The sequence below is a fragment of the Syngnathus floridae genome, chromosome 17, assembly GCF_059516105.1.
Source record: "Syngnathus floridae isolate MCC-2025c chromosome 17, RoL_Sflo_1.0, whole genome shotgun sequence".
NCBI lineage: Eukaryota > Metazoa > Chordata > Actinopteri > Syngnathiformes > Syngnathidae > Syngnathus > Syngnathus floridae.
This window is the reverse complement of record NC_142429.1, coordinates 324,318-344,306: the sequence shown is the minus strand read 5'-3', so window position 1 is coordinate 344,306 and position 19,989 is coordinate 324,318. Positions and strand designations below refer to the sequence as shown.

General features: G+C 49.1%; 1 long non-coding RNA gene across 1 annotated transcript; it reads right to left on the bottom strand.

The window, feature by feature from the left end:
• Window positions 1-9,467: 9,467 nt before the first annotated feature.
• Window positions 9,468-18,460, bottom strand: LOC148383091 (uncharacterized). The gene is made up of 5 exons (XR_015853483.1): window positions 18,371-18,460; window positions 11,520-11,549; window positions 11,162-11,329; window positions 10,973-11,049; window positions 9,468-10,505 (listed from the first exon to the last, which is right to left on the bottom strand). It is a non-coding gene; the product is annotated as an uncharacterized LOC148383091 (long non-coding RNA).
• Between the last annotated feature and the right edge of the window lie 1,529 nt (window positions 18,461-19,989).

The window sequence follows — 19,989 nt, the reverse complement described above, 5'->3', positions numbered from 1 at the left end:
TTGTTTATCATTCTAATGGCCTCTTCAAAACTATTCTGGATTACTACTTTGGATCTATTCTACATTACTTGGCAACAACATACTCTGTAACAGATTAGGCAGTATAATCACATATGTTAACTTGAGAGTGCCCACACTCAATCTACTTATCGTGATGTGTTAAATCAATTACTGTTAGACATTATTTGTCTGATAATCTACCAAATCTTTGAATTGAAGAATTTGTGATTTAATTAATAGCTTGTTCAGGGTAATCAGACTTGTATATAATTCTAATGGCCTTCTTTTGAAAACTATTCTGAATTACAACTTTGGATCTTATATTACTTTGCAACAATCTACTCGGTGACAGATTAGGCAGTATAATCACATATGTTAACTTCAGTGCCCACACTGTATTTATTTATGGTTATTTGTTAAATCAAGTACTGTTAGACATGAAATAGGAAGTGTTTAACATAAATGTTATGGCTACTCACCATTGTAGCTCGCTCCTGGTCAATGATATGAGCCTCTTCTTGCAGTGGAAAACTTGCAGCCAACAAACACCGTGGAACCTAAAGGAATGAAATTAAACATTAACATTTCGCCCGGACCAACATTCACACGTTCAACGCAACGCGGCTACACTTCTGCTATTACAAACGTAAATCTCCTTAAACACAACGAGTGTTACTTACCGTGTACGCTCTAGGCAAAATTGGATGTGATGCAATTCCAAATCTATCTGAAACGGCAGTTAAAAGTAGAGTTACATCAAGTTTTCTTTTTTAATCAACACAATCATTTACAACCGTTGACCAGAAAGAATCGTCGAAATTCGACGTCCCCCACAAACGCCACGCTCACTCGCTTTTCAGGGCAACAAAAGTACTTCTTTTTAAAAACGATGAGTTGTACTTACCGTGTACGCTCTGGACGGTCCAGTTGCAAGCAGAAAATAAAAATATTTCTCTTGTTAGTCGTTTGTTACCATCCGCTGTGTCTTTGTCAACATCGCCGCCATTTTCCTACTTCCTGCTGCGAGCCACGCCCACGGATTTAAATTTGGGCGGAAGCTCTTTCCAATGGCGTCGTTTTCGCGTATAGCAAATCCGATTGGTTGGGAAGGGGGCACGGTTATGCAGCCGAGGGGTCCTGTGATCGGTGGGATGTAAAGTAGGCGTCGACGTCACGTCCGCGTCACGTGACCACGACGTGGCAGACGTCATATAGCAACCGCTGTTTTGTTTAGTAGACTTACAGTTGTTATGCATTGACATAATGGCGCACACACCAAATAGATTTAAATAAATTAAATAATTCTTCTGCCCACTCTCTTTTAAACAAGTTAACTCTCCCCGCGGATTTGAATTCCGGCGAAAGTTACGCCCATCGACGTCACGTATGTCACGTGACCACGACGTGGCAGATGTCATATAGCAACCGCTGTTTTGTTTAGTAGATTTACAGTTGTTATGCATTGGCATAATGGTGTGCACTCAAAATAGATTTAAATAAATTAAATATTTCTTCTGCCTACTCCCTTTTAAACAAGTTAACTCTGCCCACGTCCATTGACGTCTTGTCTGCGTCACGTGACCACGACGTAGCGACGTCATATAGTAACCGCTGTTTTGACCAGTAGACTTAGTTATTATGCGTTGACATAATGGCGCACTGGTTAGCATGGCCACCTCTTAAGCATGATGATGCGGGTTCGACGCCTGATCAATGTTAGCATGGAGTGAGCTGAAGTGCATGGCGCTGAAGATTTGAATCTTTGAAATGCGCTGAGGTCTGACATATCAGGCAGAATGGTTTGCCATCACGTTCAACAAAAAATAGAAACTTTCCCACTCTGATTAAAACGTCCTGTGTTCATCTACGTATTTTCGTTTTGCTGTGCATCTTTTCCCTGCCATTTCGAGAGCCCAATTGACACTCATAGTTTAAAGAAATGTGTTTGCCCATCCTACTTTGTGGAATTTCACCACATGCGCTTTTGACCAAAATACCAAATTGAACTCAAGTGAAGCCAACACGCACAACCCCCCCCCACACACACACACACACACACAAATGTTGATATGAACATAAAAGAGCCGCATGCGGTTCGGGAGTTGCGGCTTGGCCAAACCTGTACTATACAACTTTATTTGTATAAAATTTTCACAACAGCTGTCACACAAACAAAGCGGGAAAAACCGAAGACGTGCGTGTTCCGCCCACGCTGGATTTATTTGCACCTTTGAAAAGACACCGTATTGCCGCAGATGTGGCAAAGAGTACTTTTGGGCATCTGAGACGGAAGGATGTCCAAAGCATCACGTCACCTGCTCTGGTAGGCATGGTGGTGGGACGTTGAGGTCAACCGCTTTGGGGTTGGCTGACTCTTTGATCGCAGGATGCCACACACTTGAAGACAGAAGCAGAAAAGCAGAGCTAAATGCAAAATGTACTCACCGGTGACTCCAATTTTTTTCCCCCCTGAAGAAACAGCTGGACGGGTGGCCCCGGCTGGCCAGTGGGACTCTTGTTATTCTGACCCTTTTTAGTGCGCGTTTGGGGCAACAACCGTTTTTTGTGGCGCTCTCTTCTGGTTCAAAAGTGCCCTGCATGTGAATTTGCTTTTCCTGCCTTCTGATTGGATGAGCGCCGGTGTGACGCGGTGCCTCTGTCACCGTGGCGGGGGGTATACGTTGGCATCGGAGCGTCTGCCAACGTCTGAGACCGGCTGGCAGTGTATCGGAGGTGTCGAGTGCGGTGCCGCTGGAGCTCACTCACCAGCTGGTGTTAGGGCCACAGAATGAAGGCCAAGGAGAAGAATAGAAAGAGAAACAGAAACTTCTCCTCCAATTGTTTGATTTGTCTCTTCTGAGCTTCGATGAATTCTTTCAGCTCTTTGTTCCTCTAGGACGGACAAATGGAAAGTGGCATTCAAAAGCCAGTAAGCGTGCAAGTAAGTGCCGGGCTGGCTTTGGGCCCTTACCTGTTGCGCGCTGTGCAGCAGATCCATTCTCTCTTGGAGGATGCAAGCGTCGCGCTCCCTCAACTCGCACATCAGGGCTCGCTTCCATTGGTCCACGGCGCTCCTAAGCTCTTCTCTCTGATCCGCCGTCAGCACGTCATTCACGCCAGCGTGGCTGGCTTTTTCGCCGTCCGTGGCGGGGCAGTCCCGCTGCGGTAGCGCCTCGTACAACATGGCCTCCAGCTCCAGGATCCTCTGGGCCGCAATCCTCGTCCATCAGTGGTCCGGCGGGAGATTTGAGGGCGGCTTACCTTATGAGCCTGGTCCATGGAACACTTCCTGAAGTCCAACTCTTCATCCAGGTAGCCCTTCTGCTTGCAGAACATATCCTAGCACAGCTCAAGGTCAGAATTGTTGGGGCACATTGCCGGAGTTCCCCTTGGCTGATGTCGCGTGTCTGTCTACCTTCTCACTTTCAATGTCCAACATCTTCTGTTGAAGTGCTGACTTGGTCACTTTGATGTATTCTAACCACTGAGGAAAGGCTGCTGTCACATAAGCAGAATGCGAGAGCGTGCGTGGACGTGCGCGTTACCTTCTCGGCTAGGGTGAGAAGGGTCCTGGCGTGAATCACGACCACCTGCTCCTCGCTGGTGAGATTCTGCAAGAGCCCAAAGGCACAGCGTCAACAAGCTTCTTTCAGCGCAAAGCCTTCCAAAAGTCACATTTGAGCCGCCGAGTCTCGTGGAGTGCGAACATAAGGAGTTCGACATACACTTACGGCGTTATAGCCCAGGATGTCCAGCTTCTTCATCAGATCACTGATGACGATGTCCGGGGGAAAGGCGCAAGGAGCAATGTAAGGTGTTCTGGGACCTCGGGTTAAGGTTAGGGTTGCGAGGGACGCCTTACGTACGCTCACGCCCTCGGCCTCGCAGTAGATCTGCAAAGGGCTGAGGCCGTCTGGGAAACGGACTTGCAGAAACTTCAAGACGGGGGAGCGCCACTCCCTCTCCTGAAAGGCAGAGGCATGCATCCGTCCGTCCGTCCGTCCGTCCGTCCGTCACATCTCTGGCCTCAACACGCTTGTGCGAGTCTTCCCACCTCCAGCTCCAGGATGCGGAACTCAAGCAGTTCGTTTTGGTCTCGGATATCCTGGATGTGCTCTTTCAGACGCGCTTCTTCCGCCTCCATCCGCCTGACCTGAAAAGACAGTCAGACCTCATCTGCGGGGCTTCCCGACAGGTGTGACGCCAAGCGACTCCGCCCAGCGCCTTTCTTTCCGTCACCTTTTCGGCCAACTGCTGATTGCTCTGACGCAGCAGCTGCTTCTCCTCCACCCACTTGACATTCTAGAAGAGACAAACGCGTGGACAGCTTTGGAATGTTGTGTCATTTTCATCCACAAATTCTTTGGTTGACTGGAAAATGACATTTGCTTTTCTCCGCATTTTCCCAGCCACGTTCGGGGGGGGGGGGGGGGGGGGTTGGTCCAGTAATGCCAGACGGATGAGTGACTGAAGAATGTAGCTATTTTGTCTGAGAAAAAGGTGTGCTCATTGATGAGCTTACCTGTCCTTGTTGCTTCAGCGCTGACTCCAGATCTGCTACTCTGCTTTGATAGTGACCCATTTCTACCATCAGCTTTTCTCTGGTCTGAAAGGAGGAGGAGGGAGGCTCCTCCTCCTCCTTTCAGACCAGAGAACACCCGAGGCTGGGTGAGAACGGGGAGGCTGCGACCCGGCCGGGGGTTGCGGGAAGGGGCGCCACCTTGATCTCCTTCTCGGCGTCGTAGTCCCCTTTCGCTGGTCTGGGCTAGCAGAGCGTAGGCTCGTTGCAGCGCTTGATATTCTTGCGTCAGCTGGCGGTAGCGAAGCTCCGCCTCTTCATGCACACACCAATAGTACCAGAATCAGTCAGACCGGCGACAAAGCACCCGCGACGCAAAGACGAGTCCGATTCCAGGCTGAAGAGGAATGTTTGGTGCCAATACGCTGGCAGAAATGGCGGGCTACCTCTTCGGGTTCCGTGTCGGGGGTTCTGTCGGTGTGAAAAGACAAGGACGATCCGTCCGAGTCCACCAACACGTCTTCGTCGTAGCCGTAAAATGTTTCGATGACCTGCGGGCGCGGAAGCAAACATCTCTCTGAACAAACTGAAGCGACACCTCACGATGAATCGACGAGAGGAACGATAGCGAGAAAAAGGCCATTTCATCTTGCGCAACACCAAGCAGCCGCAAACAAACAGACTCACCTTACAGGACCTCACGCTTTGTTCCTCCTCAGAGATTCTCGACGTCGGTATCGTAGCAGCAAATCTCTCTCCTGTCGACACAAATAATCCGCCTTTGAGATTCTTTGGATGCAAAGGGAACGAACGGCTCCGGCGCAGAAACAAACGCGACTCACAATGACATTTCTGACATGAGCTCCTGTCTCCAGAGCCTGAAAAACACGTCACCGGCGATGATTGGAGGGACGCTCGTCTTTTCCAAAAGTGACAACTACAGGGTGTGTCAGGGTTTTCCAGATTATCTTTATCGTATCATTGTGTTGCTTTGACTTTGACTGCGACCTGTAATAAATAATATTATTTATCCCTTATTTATCCCTATCGCTTATCCCTTCCTACACAAAGTCGTAAAACACCCCTTGCTATGTTTTGACTAGAGGTCAAGGGCTTCCTCTATTCAATCCACTCTTACACCCACCCTGTTTCTCTTAATTAAAATGCTCGTGCAGGAGCCGAGAGTCAGACTTCATTCGTACAACGGATGGACTCTCCACCTGCAGGTGTCCAAAAGAACTTACTTGTCTCCCGTGTGGTTCTTGCAAAATAAGTTGGAGCGAGCGCAACTCTAACAGGGTGCATTTTGCCACTAGCTGCCTACGGACAATGACGTCGCGCTCGCGGCTCATGGTTGACGGGCTGAGCAGCCGGGCAAGTCCGTCGTTTTCAGCGCACAGCGAGTGGCAAAGGCGCTGACAAAACGGGAGCTTTGAGCTGCTGAAAACGGCAAAACAAGTCTAAAGCGTGTTCAAACGCGTGCGCACAATGCTCCTGCTTGAAAGGTCGGAATTTAAGGGGCCAATTTTTTGGATGGCGGCCGCCGGCCAAGCTTTGGACGGAAAAGGTTTCCTGGCGACAGCGAGCGAGCGCGGCGCTGCCGTACGTGCACCGAGTCGCCTGCCTGAAGACCTTGGACAAGTCGTCGATGATGTGCCGCTGCTCCACAACTTGAAGGAACTCCATTTCACCGTCCTGCTGGCCGCAACCGCGGTCCAGGTCATTGAGCGAACTAGGCCTTCTCTGTGGAACACAAATGCAGTGGACTCTGTTGGCACGCCGCCGTTGTCCGCGTCGACTTACCAAGCTTGCCATCTCCTCGTTCTCCTGGGTGACAAAGCGCACTTTGTTTTCAAGGCGACACAGCACCAGCGAGAGTTCTTCATTCTTCCTGCTCAGGCGTTTGTTTTTGTACAGGAGTGGCAGAAACTGGCTTTCTGTTTCTCTCAGTCGCTTTAGCTGCAAGCATGAAGTGCGGGATGTGAAAGACGCACAACACGCGGGCCAGAACGTATCCATTCCTTTTGCATCGGTTTGAACGGAATCGTGGCTTTGGCTCCCAATAAAAGACATCTACCAGGCAACCGACTCGCCGCGCCGCTCAACTAATAAGCAAGCGCAATGGGTGCCTCGCTGGATGGCGCGCATCAAACGTAGCGCAAACCTTCAAGCGTGCCGTCAATAAATTACCAGTTCATTGCGCTCTTCAGAAAGCAGGGCGTTTCGATCCTCCAGTTTCCTGATGACTGCGCTGAGCTCAGCGATTTTCAGATGAAACCGTCGCGTGTCCCGATCCTCCTGAGACTGAAAACGCCCCGCAACACACACACACAAGCACTCGTTCAAAGTTCAAAACTGTTTTTGTGCTACCTTCCTCCAGCAACGAACTAAGTCATGCGTACTGCAAGTGTGTGATGAGGTGGCTTACGCAATGAAGAGGATTGCTAGTAGCGGCGTTGACCCCACTTCCAGGGTAGTTTAGGCCCGCCCTTTGGGAATCCCTCAGGGCAGCGATCTGCTGCTCGGCAGCCTGAGTCTGCAGCTGAAGGCGGTGGACGTGGCCGGCCCCAGGGCTTCATCCAAAACACTAACCGCTCTGTCTTTCAGCTTGATCTCATCCGTCTGGATGTACAAACGGGGAGCGCTCAGGCAGGCGGGCAAACTCATTTGCCAGAATTGTGACAAAAACAAAGAGAGCAACCGGCCAATTTTTTTCTTGAATCGACTAGAACACCTTTGCTGTGACAAAAGCGAAGCGAGCAACCGGACATTTTCTTCTTGTGAAATAGAATAGAATAGAATGCCTTAGGTGTCATTGCACTGCAGGTATACAACGAAATTGGGAACATAGCCACGCACCGCGCATCTGATCAGTCCTACCAGTCGGCGGATCTCCCTCTCGCAGTCTCTCTTGGTTCGGCTCAGCTCCTCCCGATGCTGGTGATGAGCCGATCGGAGCTCGGCCGCTCGGGACTGCCAGGCCTGCTGGGCCGCTGCCAGGGCTTCTTCCGCGCTCCTGGTGGAGGCGACACCGCTCGGTCTCCCGACACCGCCGCGTCTCCTCCACCTCCGCCAGCAAAGCGCCCCCCCTCCTCACCTGAGCAGACATTGCGCCACACCGGGCCGTTGAGACCGCAACGGAGCGCCGCGACGCTTACTGGGGACAAGCTACACAATACGGTAGCGGCCGCATCGAAGCCCGACGTGGCGTGCGGATAGTCAGACACGGATAGAGCGGATCACCTTGTCCATGGAGCCGTCCCTCAGGCTGAGGACCAAGGCATTCAGTCGCTGGATCTCTCCATCTTTGATTTTGATCACTCTCATCAGCTCCATTTCATGCTGCCGCAGTAATGTCTCCCTGGTAATGGCTAACTCTTTCTGCTTCTCCTCATGGAGTTTGCTTTTGAGTTCCGTCATGGCGGCGGTGGCACGGTGGTGCTCCGCCCGCAGGTCCTGACTTCTCTCTCTCTCCAGACAGCTGACCTGACATGACTTAGACTTAGACAAACTTTATTGTCATCTTGTCTGCACATGGTGCATACAAAACGAAATTCCGTTGCATACGTCTTACAACAAAGTAGTGATATTGCAGTTGAATAGAAGTAACATATCCTATGAAAATATATATATATACATATATATATATATTAAAAATAAGTATAAAGTGCAGCAGTGATAATTATGCAATAGTGCAAGTAGGCAAAACAGTATTCAAGAGTGTGCAGAGGAATGCTAAACCATGTATTAAACTTCTATTTAAAGGGTTTATACAAGTTCAGTAAAGTTGGTAGTGCGAGATAGTGCAAGATAGAGGTCCGTAGTGTCATAAAGTACAGTTCTGTGAATGTGTGATGCAGAGTTCAGTTTAGAGCTCAACAGTTCTAGTGTTCAACAGTCTGATGACAGCAGGGAAAAAGCTGTTGCAGAACCTGGTGGACCTGCAGCGGATGCTGCAAACCTCTTCCCAGAGGGCAGCAGGGAGAACAGTCCATGGTGGGGGTGTGATGGGTCATTGATGATGTTACGGGCACGGGACATGCAGCGCTGAGATGAAATGTCCTGAATGGAGGGAAGAGGAGCCCCTATGATCCTCTCTGCTGTCCTCACCACTCTCCTCACGTTCTTCCAATCGGAGGCGGTGCAGCCTCCACACCACACAGAGAGACAGCTTGTCAGAATGCTCTCTATGGTGCTCCTGTAGAACGTCCTCATGATGGGTGGGGGCAGGTGGGCTCTCCTCATCCTCCGCAGGAAGTACAAGCGCTTCTGTGCCCTCTTGACCAGTGCCGTAGTGTTCATAGTCCAGGTGAGGTCTTCTGTGATGTGGACCCCCAGGAATTTGGTGGTGCTGACCACCTCCACAGCTGAGCTGTTGATGATCAGTGGAGCGTGGTGAGGCTGTTTTTTCCTGAAGTCGACGATGATCTCCTTCATCTTCTCCTCATTCAGGATCAGGCTGTTTTCTCTGCACCAGCCCACCAGCTGCTCCACCTCCTCTCTGTAGTCCAGGTCGTTGTTGTCTCTGATGAGCCCCACCACCGTTGTGTCGTCTGCTGACTTCACGATGTGATTGGTGGTGAACCTGAGGACGCAGTCGTGTGTCATCAGGGTGCACAGCAGGGGGCTCAGGACGCAGCCCTGAAGGGAGCCTGTGCTGAGGGTGATGACATCAGAGGTGTTCTGTCCGACCCGGACTGACTGAGGTCTGTTGGTGAGGAAGTCTAGCAGCCAGTTGCGAAGGGGGGTGTTGAAGCCCAGGTGTTCCAATTTTCCTACCAGATGCTGTGGGATGATGGTGTTAAACGCTGAGCTGAAGTCCAGGAACAGCCTCCGCACATGGGTGTTCTTCTCCTCCAGGTGAGCCAGGCTCAGGTGAAGAACGGAGGAGATGGCGTCCTGAGTGGAGCGGTTTTGCCGGTCGGCAAACTGGAACGGGTCAAATAATAGGGGGAGTCTGGAAACGATGTGACCTTTAAGCAGCCTTTCGAAGCACTTCATCATAACCGGAGTCAGTGCAACAGGCCGGTAATCATTAAATGAGGTGATTTGAGGTTTCTTCGGCACCGGAATGATGGAGGCAGTCTTAAAGCACGCCGGCACTGTGGCTTGGCCCAGCGAGGTGTTAAAAATGTCTGTGATGACCCCAGCCAGATGACTTGCACATTCCCTGAACACACGCCCAGGAATGTTGTCGGGGCCAGGGGCCTTACAGGGGTTGACTCTCCTCAGGGTCTTCAACACATCGGCGGAGTCAAGGCAGAGTACCTCCTCTTCCTGATGGGGGACAGTTTTAACTGCTGGAGTGCCGTTTAGTGCCTCGAACCTCCCAAAGAAGTTATTTAGACCATTTAGAAAGTCAGCATCAACTACACCCACCGGGGGGGGGGGAGGGTGAGTTGTAGTCTGTAATCGCCCGTATGCCTTGCCACATACTCCTGATGTTTTTGACGTCGTGGAAACGATCCTGAAATTTTCGACTGCGGTCTCGCTTCGCTATCCTGATGGCACGGTTCAAGTTGGCTCTCGCTGTCCTCAGTGTCTCCTTGTCGCCAGACTTGAAGGCAGAGTTCCGCGCTCGTAGCGTTTGACGTACCTCCTCAGTCATCCAGGGTCGTTGGTTGCCCCGGGTGATGATATTCTTAGTGGTGCTGACGTCCTCGGTGCATTTGTTGATGTAGGCTGACACAGTCATGGCACACGCATGTCTAATCTACATCGGGAAAACTGGGAGGGAGGGAGGCAGGCAGGGAGGCAGGCAGGGAGGCAGGCAGGGAGGCAGGCAGTGTCTGTCTGTTGAGGTTTTCACCTTGTTCTTCTCCTGCTGAAGTTCTAACTGGACGTCCATCAGTTTGGTTCTCAGCTCGTCATTGGCGGCCTGAAGGGCGTCCGTTCGCTCCGCCTTGGCCCGCCCTGCCGGAGCTCGTTTGGACATCTCTTACTCGAGTCTCGCCCGGTCGTCAGTCAGAGATCACAACATTTGTACCTGGAGAGCACAAACGCAGCGCTGTTTTCCACTGGCTTCGAACTCAACTTCAATCGGTACCGTAACTTACAACATCATAAACATAGAACTAGCTTGACTTATTCATTGAATAAATGCATTTGGTTCTTCAAAACTGCATCACGCAACATAGCGTGACCGAGACGGCCGTTATCCACCTGCGTGAAGTTATTTGGTGAAATGAATGAGATGTTTAAGACACCATCGTTCTGTCTCTATGTAGATGAAGGGAAATAATCGATTGCTGAAGGTCCAAAGGTGTTGTGATAAACAAATAAACATATTAGTGATTAGTGACATATTTGTGATAAACATATTAGGCAGGATAATCACATATGTTAACGTGACTGCCCACACTGTATTTATTTATGGTTATTTGTTAAATCGAGTACTGTTAGACATGAAATAGGAAGTGTTTAACATAAATGGAAGACGAAAGGGGTACTCACCATTGTAGCTCCTGCTGGTCAATGATACGAGCCTCTTCTTGCAGTGGAAAACATACAGCCAACAAACACCGTGGAACCTAAAGGAATGAAATTAAACATTAACATTTAGCCTCAACCAACATTCACAGATACAACGCAACGCAAACTACACAAACGTAAATCTTTTTAAACACAATGAGTTGTACTTACCGTGTACGCTCTAGACGGTCCACTTGCAAGCAGAAAATAAAGATATTTCTGTTGATAATCGTCGTGTTTGTATCCGGTGTCTCGCTCAAGGCCATTGCGCCCACAGATTTGAATTTTGGCGAGAGTTCAGCCTATTGACGTCATTTCCGCGGTGTAATACCCGCATATCTGAAACGGCAAAGTTAAGAGTAGAGTTAAATAAAGTTTTTAGTCAACGCAATAATTTACAACCGTTGACCAGTCGAAATAATCGTCGAAATTTGGCGTCTGTGGCTGGAAGCAGACGCCGAGTTCGACATTCCTCCCAAACGCCACACTCCCTCGCTTTTCAGGGCTAAAAAAAAACAGTTGTAATTACCTTGTACGCTCTAGACGGTCAAGTTGCAAGCTGAAAACAAAAATATTTGCCTTGTTAGTCATCGTGTTACTAACCGCTGTGTCTTGTTTGCCAGAACTGCCGCTTTCCTACTTCCTGTTGCAAGCCACGCCCACGGATTACAATTTTGCCGTGAGTTCCGCCTATTGACGTCATGTCCGCGTCACATGACTGCGACGTAATATTATCTAAAACTGTTTGTGCGGTATTGTGTTGTTCTGTGCGGTATTGTGTTATTCTGTGCGGTGTCGTGTTGTTCTGTGCGGCGTCGTGTTGTTCAGTGCGACGTCGTGTTGTTCAGTGCGGCATGGTGTTGTTCAGTGCGGCATGGTGTTGTTCAGTGCGGCATGGTGTTGTTCAGTGCGGCATAATGTTGTTCAGTGCGGCATAATGTTGTTCAGTGCGGCATGGTGTTGTTCAGTGCGGCATGGTGTTGTTCAGTGCGGCATGGTGTTGTTCAGTGCGGCATAATGTTGTTCAGTGCGCCATAATGTTGTTCAGTGCGGCATGGTGTTGTTCAGTGCGGGATGGTGTTGTTCAGTGCAGGATGGTGTTGTTCAGTGCGGCATGGTGTTGTTCAATGCGGCATGGTGTTGTTCAGTGCGGGATGGTGTTGTTCAGTGCGGCATGGTGTTGTTCAGTGCGGCATAATGTTGTTCAGTGCGGCATGGTGTTGTTCAGTGCGGCATGGTGTTGTTCAGTGCGGCATGGTGTTGTTCAGTGCGGAATGGTGTTGTTCAGTGCGGCATGGTGTTGTTCAGTCCGGGATGGTGTTGTTCAATGCGGGATCGTGTTGTTCAGTGCGGGGTGGTGTTGTTCAGTGCGGGATGGTGTTGTTCAGTGCGGCATGGTGTTGTTCAATGCGGCATGGTGTTGTTCAGTGCGGGATGGTGTTGTTCATTGCGGCATGGTGTTGTTCAGTGCGGCATGGTGTTGTTCAGTGCGGCATGGTGTTGTTCAGTGCGGCATGGTGTTGTTCAGTGCGGCATAATGTTGTTCAGTGCGGCATGGTGTTGTTCAGTGTGGAAAGGTGTTGTTCAGTGCAGGATGGTGTTGTTCAGTGCGGCATGGTGTTGTTCAATGCAGGATCGTGTTGTTCAGTGCAGCATAATGTTGTTCAGTGCAGCATGGTGTTGTTCAGTGCGGCATGGTGTTGTTCAATGCGGCATGGTGTTGTTCACTGCGGGATGGTGTTGTTCAATGCGGGATCGTGTTGTTCAGTGCGGCATAATGTTGTTCAGTGCAGCATGGTGTTGTTCAGTGCGGCATGGTGTTGTTCAGTGCGACATAATGTTGTTTAGTGCGGCATAATGTTGTTCAGTGCGGCATAATGTTGTTCAGTGCGGCATGGTGTTGTTCAGTGCGGCATGGTGTTGTTCAGTGCGGCATGGTGTTGTTCAGTGCAGGATGGTGTTGTTCAGTGCGGCATGGTGTTGTTCAATGCGGCATGGTGTTGTTCAGTGCGGGATGGTGTTGTTCAGTGCAGGATGGTGTTGTTCAGTGCGGCATGGTGTTGTTCAGTGCGGCATGGTGTTGTTCAGTGCGGCATGGTGTTGTTCAGTGCGGCATGGTGTTGTTCAGTGCAGGATGGTGTTGTTCAATGCGGGATCGTGTTGTTCAGTGCGGCATGGTGTTGTTCAGTGCGGGATGGTGTTGTTCAGTGCGGCATAATGTTGTTCAGTGCGGCATGGTGTTGTTCAGTGCGGCATGGTGTTGTTCAGTGCGGCATGGTGTTGTTGAGTGCGGCATGGTGTTGTTCAGTGCGGCATAATGTTGTCCAGTGTGCCATAATGTTGTTCAGTGCGGCATAGTGTTGTTTAGTGCGGGATGGTGTTGTTCAGTGCAGGATGGTGTTGTTCAGTGCGGCATGGTGTTGTTCAATGCAGCATGGTGTTGTTCAGTGCGGGATGGTGTTGTTCAGTGCGGCATGGTGTTGTTCAGTGTGGCATAATGTTGTTCAGTGCGGCATGGTGTTGTTCAGTGCGGCATGGTGTTGTTCAGTGCGGCATGGTGTTGTTCAGTGCGGCATGGTGTTGTTCAGTGCGGAATGGTGTTGTTCAGTGCGGCATGGTGTTGTTCAGTGCGGGATGGTGTTGTTCAATGCGGGATCGTGTTGTTCAGTGCGGGGTGGTGTTGTTCAGTGCAGGATGGTGTTGTTCAGTGCAGGATGGTGTTGTTCAGTGCGGCATGGTGTTGTTCAATGCAGGATCGTGTTGTTCAGTGCAGCATAATGTTGTTCAGTGCAGCATGGTGTTGTTCAGTGCGGCATGGTGATGTTCAATGCGGCATGGTGTTGTTCAGTGCGGGATGGTGTTGTTCAGTGCGGCATGGTGTTTTTCAGTGCGGCAAAATGTTGTTCAGTGCGGCATGGTGTTGTTCAGTGCGGCATGGTGTTGTTCAGTGCAGGGTGGTGTTGTTCAGTGCGGCATGGTGTTCAATGCAGGATCGTGTTGTTCAGTGCAGCATAATGTTGTTCAGTGCAGCATGGTGTTGTTCAGTGCGGCATGGTGTTGTTCAATGCGGCATGGTGTTGTTCACTGCGGGATGGTGTTGTTCAATGCGGGATCGTGTTGTTCAGTGCGGCATAATGTTGTTCAGTGCAGCATGGTGTTGTTCAGTGCGGCATGGTGTTGTTCAGTGCTACATAATGTTGTTCAGTGCGGCATAATGTTGTTCAGTGCGGCATAATGTTGTTCAGTGCGGCATGGTGTTGTTCAGTGCGGCATGGTGTTGTTCAGTGCGGCATGGTGTTGTTCAGTGCAGGATGGTGTTGTTCAGTGCGGCATGGTGTTGTTTAATGCGGCATGGTGTTGTTCAGTGCGGGATGGTGTTGTTCAGTGCAGGATGGTGTTGTTCAGTGCGGCATGGTGTTGTTCAGTGCGGAATGGTGTTGTTCAGTGCGGCATGGTGTTGTTCAGTGCGGCATGGTGTTGTTCAGTGCAGGATGGTGTTGTTCAATGCGGGATCGTGTTGTTCAGTGCGGCATGGTGTTGTTCAGTGCGGCATGGTGTTGTTCAGTGCGGCATAATGTTGCTCAGTGCGGCATGGTGTTGTTCAGTGCGGCATGGTGTTGTTCAGTGCGGCATGGTGTTGTTCAATGCGGCATGGTGTTGTTCAGTGCGGCATAATGTTGTCCAGTGCGCCATAATGTTGTTCAGTGCGGCATGGTGTTGTTTAGTGCGGGATGGTGTTGTTCAGTGCAGGATGGTGTTGTTCAGTGCGGCATGGTGTTGTTCAATGCGGCATGGTGTTGTTCAGTGCGGGATGGTGTTGTTCAGTGCGGCATGGTGTTGTTCAGTGCGGCATAATGTTGTTCAGTGCGGCATGGTGTTGTTCAGTGCGGCATGGTGTTGTTCAGTGCGGCATGGTGTTGTTCAGTGCGGCATGGTGTTGTTCAGTGCGGAATGGTGTTGTTCAGTGCGGCATGGTGTTGTTCAGTGCGGGATGGTGTTGTTCAATGCGGGATCGTGTTGTTCAGTGCGGGGTGGTGCTGTTCAGTGCAGGATGGTGTTGTTCAGTGCAGGATGGTGTTGTTCAGTGCGGCATGGTGTTGTTCAATGCAGGATCGTGTTGTTCAGTGCAGCATAATGTTGTTCAGTGCAGCATGGTGTTGTTCAGTGCGGCATGGTGTTGTTCAATGCGGCATGGTGTTGTTCAGTGCGGGATGGTGTGTTTCAGTGCGGCATGGTGTTTTTCAGTGCGGCATAATGTTGTTCAGTGCGGCATGGTGTTGTTCAGTGCGGCATGGTGTTGTTCAGTGCGACATAATGTTGTTCAGTGCGGCATAATGTTGTTCAGTGCGGCATGGTGTTGTTCAGTGCGGCATGGTGTTGTTCAGTGCGGCATGGTGTTGTTCAGTGCGGCATGGTGTTGTTCAGTGCAGGATGGTGTTGTTCAGTGCAGGATGGTGTTGTTCAATGCGGCATGGTGTTGTTCAGTGCGGGATGGTGTTGTTCAGTGCAGGATGGTGTTGTTCAGTGCGGCATGGTGTTGTTCAGTGCGGAATGGTGTTGTTCAGTGCGGCATGGTGTTGTTCAGTGCGGCATGGTGTTGTTCAGTGCAGGATGGTGTTGTTCAATGCGGGATGGTGTTCAGTGCGGGATGGTGTTGTTCAGTGCAGGATGGTGTTGTTCAGTGCGGCATGGTGTTGTTCAATGCGGCATGGTGTTGTTCAGTGCAGGATGGTGTTGTTCAGTGCGGCATGGTGTTGTTCAATGCGGCATGGTGTTGTTCAATGCGGCATGGTGTTGTTCAGTGCGGCATGGTGTTGTTCAGTGCGGCATGGTGTTGTTCAGTGCGGCGTAATGTTGTTCAGTGCGGCATGGTGTTGTTCAGTGCGGAATGGTGTTGTTCAGTGCGGCATGGTGTTGTTCAGTGCGGGATGGTGTTGTTCAGTGCGGCATAGTGTTGCTCAGTGCGGCATGGTGTTGTTCATTGCGGGATGGTGTTGTTCATTGCGGCATGGTGTTGTTCAGTGCGGCATGGTGTTGTTCAGTGCGGCATGGTGTTGTTCAGTGCGGCATAATGTTGTTCAGTGCACCATAATGTTGTTCAGTGCGGCATGGTGTTGTTCAGTGCGGGATGGTGTTGTTCAGTGCAGGATGGTGTTGTTCAGTGCGGCATGGTGTTGTTCAATGCGGGATCGTGTTGTTCAGTGCGGCATGGTGTTGTTCAGTGCGGCATGGTGTTGTTCAGTGCGGCATGGTGTTGTTCAGTGCGGCATAATGTTGTTCAGTGCGGCATAATGTTGTTCAGTGCGGCATAATGTTGTTCAGTGCGGCATAATGTTGTTCAGTGCGGCATAATGTTGTTCAGTGCGGGATGGTGTTGTTCATTGCGTCATGGTGTTGTTCAGTGCGGCATGGTGTTGTTCAGTGCGGCATGGTGTTGTTCAGTGCGGGATGGTGTTGTTCAGTGCAGGATGGTGTTGTTCAGTGCGGCATGGTGTTGTTCAGTGCGGCATGGTGTTGTTCATTTCGGCATAATGTTGTTCAGTGCGGCATAATGTTGTTTAGTGCGGCATGGTGTTGTTCAGTGCGGGATGGTGTTGTTCAGTGCGTTATAATGTTGTTCAGTGCGGCATGGTGTTGTTCAGTGCGGCATGGTGTTGTTCAGTGCGGCATGGTGTTGTTCAGTGCGGCATAATGTTGTTCAGTGCGGCATAATGTTGTTCAGTGCGGCATGGTGTTGTTCAGTGCGGGATGGTGTTGTTCAGTGCGGGATGGTGTTGTTCAGTGCGGCATGGTGTTCAATGCAGAATGGTGTTGTTCAGTGCAGGATGGTGTTGTTCAGTGCGGCATGGTGTTGTTCAGTGCGGCATAATGTTGTTTAGTGCGGCATGGTGTTGTTCAGTGCGGGATGGTGTTGTTCAGTGCGTTATAATGTTGTTCAGTGCGGCATGGTGTTGTTCAGTGCAGCGTAATGTTGTTCAGTGCGGCATGGTGTTGTTCAGTGCGGAATGGTGTTGTTCAGTGCGGCATGGTGTTGTTCAGTGCGGGATGGTGTTGTTCAGTGCGGCATGGTGTTGCTCAGTGCGGCATGGTGTTGTTCAGTGCGGGATGGTGTTGTTCATTGCGGCATGGTGTTGTTCAGTGCGGCATGGTGTTGTTCAGTGCGGCATGGTGTTGTTCAGTGCGGCATAATGTTGTTCAGTGCGCCATAATGTTGTTCAGTGCGTTATAATGTTGTTCAGTGCGGCATAATGTTGTTCAGTGCGGGATGGTGTTGTTCATTGCGGCATGGTGTTGTTCAGTGCGGCATGGTGTTGTTCAGTGCGGCATGGTGTTGTTCAGTGCGGGATGGTGTTGTTCAGTGCAGGATGGTGTTGTTCAGTGCGGCATGGTGTTGTTCAGTGCGGCATGGTGTTGTTCATTTCGGCATAATGTTGTTCAGTGCGGCATAATGTTGTTTAGTGCGGCATGGTGTTGTTCAGTGCGGGATGGTGTTGTTCAGTGCGTTATAATGTTGTTCAGTGCGGCATGGTGTTGTTCAGTGCGGCATGGTGTTGTTCAGTGCGGCATGGTGTTGTTCAGTGCGGCATAATGTTGTTCAGTGCGGCATAATGTTGTTCAGTGCGGCATGGTGTTGTTCAGTGCGGGATGGTGTTGTTCAGTGCGGGATGGTGTTGTTCAGTGCGGCATGGTGTTCAATGCGGAATGGTGTTGTTCAGTGCAGGATGGTGTTGTTCAGTGCGGCATGGTGTTGTTCAGTGCGGCATAATGTTGTTCAGCGCGGCATGGTGTTGTTCAGTGCGGCATGGTGTTGTTCAGTGCGGCATGGTGTTGTTCAGTGCGGCATAATGTTGTTCAGTGCGGCATGGTGTTGTTCAGTGCGGCATGGTGTTGTTCAGTGCGGCATAATGTTCAGTGCGGCATAATGTTGTTCAGTGCGGCATGGTGTTGTTCAGTGCGGGATGGTGTTGTTCAGTGCAGGATGGTGTTGTTCAGTGCGGCATGGTGTTCAGTGCGGGATGGTGTCTTTCAGTGCGGCATGGTGTCGTTCAGTGCGGCATGGTGTCTTTCAGTGCGGCATGGTGTCGTTCAGTGAGGCATGGTGTTGTTCAGTGCGGCATGGTGTTGTTTAGTGCGGCATGGTGTTGTTCAGTGCGGGATGGTGTTGTTCAGTGTGGCATGGTGTTCAGTGCGGCATGGTGTTGTTCAGTGCGGTATCGTGTTGTTCAGTGCGGTATCGTGTTTCTCAGTGCGGTATCGTGTTGTTCAGTGCAGTATCGTTGTGTTGTTCGTATTGTGTTTAACACTTAGCCTCTAACACTTAGCCTCTAACACTTAGCCTCTAGCATCTAGAAGGTAAATAAATAGGAAGGAAGGACTCACCGGTGACGTCTTCGCCCACGTCCAAGCGTTGTACTTTGTATTTTCATCCTTCTGACAGTGGAAAACATAGCCAACAAACACCGTGGAACCTAAACGAATGAAAGAAAACTATCATTTGGCCACAACCAACATTCACAGATACAACACAATGTGACGTGCGGGGTTGAGGTTAAAGGTTGAGTGAAGGGCCCTCGTTTTAAACTACTTTTTTGAAAAGGATTGGGAACAAGTAAGACGTATTTAATTTATTTAATGGGAAGTAGTAAGAGCTATTGAATTTAATCTATGTATTATATTCTATTGTATTGTATTCTGTTGTATTCTTTTGGATTGTATTCACACTAACCCCACTAAAACTTCAGCCCACAAAAACTCGCCTCTGGCGCCTAGCCTCTGGCACTTAGCCTCTAACACTTAGCCTTTAACACTTAGCCTTTAACACTTAGCCTTTAACACTTAGCCTTTAACACTTAGCCTAGAAGGTGAATAAATAGGGTTAAAGGTTGAGTGAAGGGACCTCGTTTGAAACTACTTTTTTGTAAAGGAGTGGGAATAAGTAAGACGTATTTAATTTATTTAATGGGAAGTAGTAAGACTTATTAAATTTATTTAATCTACTTTTCTTCCCAGGCAAAATTTGATGTGCTGCAATTCCAAATTTCCAAAGTGAATGAAGGAATGAAGTCCTTTAAATTATGATTTTGTATAAATACTAGGCATTAACACAAAATCGACGGCACAAAATGGGCAGACTTTACTTGTTTGAAAAGGACTGGTTACAAGACAGACTTTTTTAATTTATTTAATGGGAAGAAGACTTATTTAGTTTAATTGATCTATTTTTGTTCCCTGCCAAAATTCGATTTGCTGCAATTCCAAATTTCCAAAGTGAATGAAGGAAAGAAGTCGTTTAAATTATGATTTTGTTTAAATACTAGGCATAGACACAAAATCTACGGCACAAAATGGGCAGACTTTACTTGTTTGAAGAGGACTGGTTACAAGACAGACTTTTCTGATTTATTTAATGGGAAGAAGACTTATTTAGTTTATTTAATCTATTTTTGTTCCCTGGCAAAATTGGATTTGCTGAAATTGTATTTTGCCAAATCTTGCCTTGAGACCTGATAGGAAGTATTAAACGCTTAGTTAAATCAATACAAGTTGGTAATAAGAGCGAGTAATGTTGGTTGAACCGATGAATGAAGGTTGAAAGCAATTTAAATTATGACTTTGTATAAATACTAGATATTAACAGAACATCTACTGCGCGAAATGGGCAGAGTTTACTTGTTTGAGAAGGAGTGGCTTATTCAAAACTAAGATTTATTTAATCTGTTTGTTCCCAGGCAAAATTGGATGTGATGCAATTCCAAATTTCACCACATGATGGTGCCCAATTTTGACTTCATAGGACATATTAAACACTTAGCTTGTTATTATGTTCAAGGTAATCAGATTTGTTTATTATTCTAATGGCCTCTTCAAAACTATTCTGGATTACTACTTTGGATCTATTCTACATTACTTGGCAACAACATACTCTGTAACAGATTAGGCAGTATAATCATATCTGTTAACTTGAGAGTGCCCACACTCAATCTACTTATCGTGATGTG